At 34.2% G+C, this 3789-nt stretch overlaps 1 pseudogene; it reads right to left on the bottom strand.

Annotated features, from left to right (window-relative positions):
* Positions 1-2519, bottom strand: part of LOC105563654 — a 9876-nt pseudogene extending 7357 nt beyond the window's left edge.
* Between the last annotated feature and the right edge of the window lie 1270 nt (positions 2520-3789).

Genomic DNA, 3789 nt, shown 5'->3' with positions numbered 1-3789 from the left:
TAGCTTTCATAATCTACAGCAGCGTTGTACGTTTGTTATTAAATTGATACATGAAAGTGCAGATAATGCCGGATTAAAGCACATGCGTGAAACGTTGATTTATTATAAAAGCTGCAGCGTTGTAAATAGTAAATGTGGGGTTGTAAATATTACATTAGGAGAAAAAAAATTAAACATTTTTAGTGCAACAAAATATTTCGATAATATTCTCACACTGACAAATCCTTTGATAGAAAGATTCATAAATTTCCCAACTGTGATTGTCAACTGGTTTTGCGATCTCATAATCAATAACAAGATAATCCGGTTGTCTTAAAATCTGCATTGGTACCAGCGGGAATCGCATCCAGCGTCCTCGATCGCTTTACTTTATACATATATTGAGAATTAAGAAGAGGGCAAAATCAGCAGCTAACTTGTTAATAATTGAACACATCAGGTGTTAACGCTAACCTTAGAGCTTAAGTATTCTCCAGCGAAACAAAACATGAATACTTCAGTATTCATTACAAAGTAAAGTCCAAGAGACTTCATTATAATCGTAGCAGCAGCGGGCTTTCCAGTTGAATAGGATATTTAAAATAACACTTTGTGACAGTGGCAATATTAAAATAATTTATAACAAGTCCTCGGATATAAGTTAAATTAATTATTTCTTTACTTGAACCTTTCATTACAATTTCTTTTTATTGAATTGTTCGTCTTTCATATAGTTAAATATTTCTCATAATATTGATCATAATTACTTACAGTAATGAGTAGAAAACCGATGCAACAAATAATCAAAGTATTTGACACAAATAAAATCAACGCAATGTCGGAATATAAAGTTTTAATATTGTTCGAAAAGATAATAATATTCTGATGTTTCTCAATTAATTTCCTTATCATTTTCAGGCTGATTCGGTATCCGTTTTCCTTTGAAATGACTTCCGTCAATCATTTACCGAGAGCCTCGATTTGGCCAGCTAAATGCAGTACCTGAAAGATTTGGAAAGCATGATTTCATCTTCATCTTTTGTAATCGCAGTAATTACGCAATAACATCACGTTGCATTAGTTGATGTGGATTTGACAAGTGAGAAATTTTTTAACAATTTTGTCTGACTTACCAGGACAATAAGAAGAGCATTTAGCATGACAACAGCGCAACCACAAAGCACTGTACGAAAAAATTGTGCGACTAACGCCCATTCATAAACGAAACGTGTATCACCATTGAACGGGAAGTCCATCTTTAGAATGAGCGGTCGCATGGATATGTCAGTCTCGTCTAAGTTACTTGTGTTAAAGGTGATAACGCTATCACTGTGTAACGTTCTGGCTATCGAATAGATTCCAAAGACGAAATTAGCGAAATTATGCGACAGAATGGCTTTGCTTATTGTCACGCGTGTATTAAAATCGGTACTACTATTTTTTTCCAGTCCGCCGCCATCATTACCAGTGTTTTATCGAATGTTCTACGGTTTTACGAATTATCACAATAATAATTAAAAAGAATGTGAATTTTCTAGAATTACGTGCGTGCAAGAGTTTGTATAGTATTATGGTGTTGAATGTGCATATTATACACAAAAAGTGTCAAATTAACACTTGTACTCAAATTAATGCGTTTATTGTTTTGTATATATGTAGCAATCCATAATCTTCTCTAGAAGCATTTAATAATCTTACATTCCAGCAATATTACAGTCTTATCTAAACTATAATTGTTACTTCATAAATATATATAATTATTTTGACAATAATATCATTTTAATCAGTATAATCTTCGATTTGGAAATATGTTATTTTCTATCCAATATTGTTTCCTTTCCATTCAAGAAAATTATTTTTAAATAACAAGCATATATGTTTCTTGCTTGAATTATACAAAATTGCTTGATTCAAGGAAGTTTTTCTTTCTTTAACGCAATATAATCTTATTTCAAATTTTTCGTGTGAGACTAAACATACTTTCGGAAGAAGAATATTCTTTCTTCTGTGTGTAATTAAAAATAATGTAGTATCTTTATTAGTGTGAAAATGTTTGAATATTTCCGTAGCATTCAAATTATAGCTATTACATGTCTCACCGCTGTTTGAGCCAGAAAATGACGAGTTTCGGAAAAAAGTTGACTGTAACTCAAGGCTGCACTTAAGCCGTCCATCAGATCGGAAAGATCGACAGTGTGTAGGTGCGTAATAAGATACCGATACGGAAATGATTGAGCTGCCGCGGCGAGTGCAATTATCCAAAACAGTCTACAGAATGGGAATGTACGGTGAACCCGGCCAGATACCAAAACTGCGAAGCGGTATTTCTATAAATCGGCTGATGGTGCTAGTAGGTGTTTGTTCCATACTCTTTTCGTTTCCACCTTTTTATGTCCGTTCACTGATTTTTTTTCTTAAAAAATATATCTATAATTCTTGTTACTGAAGTAGTTTGGTGTTAGCGAATCGTCGAAAGCTGATGTGAATCGTATACGATGTGTAAAACTAAGAGTCTCTACAGAAATTGTAAAGTCTGGAGAGAAAGCGAAACGAATGAATACATTCTGGTTCTTCTCTTATATAGTCACTAAATATTTGCGCCTGCGTTTATATTACGTACGCAATTGCTAAATCTTTCCTGTTGCTCGTAAAGCTCGTAGGAGAAGGAAAATACGTAAAGCGTATCCCTTTAAATCGATGACCCCACAGAGAGTTGGTGCAGTGGCGAGCGGTTCGCTTTAAAAATTCAAACAAATGTAGATGTGCAACACGCGAACGCACATCGAATGTTAAATTTATAGCGGTGAACATAAAAAAGATTTCCAGCCTGCGTGGAAATCGCATATTCGGAGAAAACTAAGAGCGCTCGTCACGGCTACACACACTCACAGTTTGAGATACGAGAAAAAAAGAAAAGACAAGAAAATTTACAACTTGGACGAATTTTCACTCTTCCTTCCTCTGTTTGTCATTTCCTAACCCAGTAACAAAGTAATACAGTTATAAAATGCAAGATGCTGTGCGCGTAGAAAGTAAAGTCCAAATGGAAATCGATGGGACTCAAAGCAGGGGGAATAATGAGCGAACACGAGCAAGAGAGAAAAACAGGAAACCATAAGCTCACTTTGTTCGTTGACTTCATTTCACACGACTTTGCGCATTTCGAGTTATTGATTTTCCGAGTTTATTCCGGCTTTCGACAAAAGCGCACGAGCAAGTACATTGTCACACGTGATAGAGCAGTAAGTAATCTCGAAACGCAGACTTTCACGGATTTTAATTTGCGTTGAAATTTTCTGTACAATTGTATAAAACGCGTTTCAATGTTTATTAGAAATGCGATATACAAAATGTCTTTTCACTTTAATAGAGCGAAAGAATCATGACACAAAGGCTAAAAGTTATAATCTGTTACAACATTAATTGTTTATTGTGATGCTATAATATGTAAAAAGAATAATTAAAATTAATAACAAATAAAGTTAACTTTAACTGTAATATTAAATATTACTATTCGTAATGAAATGGTGGAGGAGAAGGTAAATAGAGAGAGAATAGGATAACAAAGGAAATGAGAATAACAGAATCAAGGCACAATATAGGATATTATTAAGGATGAAAATGCTGCGATATTTGAGGGCAAGGATAAGTTGTAGAGAGGGTAGCGGAATGCAAGCGTCGAAGGATAAAAGAGAAGAATATCAAAGAGAAGAAACACAGGCTATATGTGAGAAAGAGATTAGGAAATGTGGAATGTATGAACGAGTGATGTATAAATAGAAGGAAAAAAGACACACAAATGAAAAAAGG

The sequence above is a fragment of the Vollenhovia emeryi genome, unplaced genomic scaffold (genome assembly GCF_000949405.1).
Source record: "Vollenhovia emeryi isolate VEMERY1.0 unplaced genomic scaffold, V.emery_V1.0 DF939173.1, whole genome shotgun sequence".
NCBI lineage: Eukaryota > Metazoa > Arthropoda > Insecta > Hymenoptera > Formicidae > Vollenhovia > Vollenhovia emeryi.
Note: the sequence above shows the minus strand (reverse complement) of the source record. Positions and strands in the feature narration are given on the sequence as shown.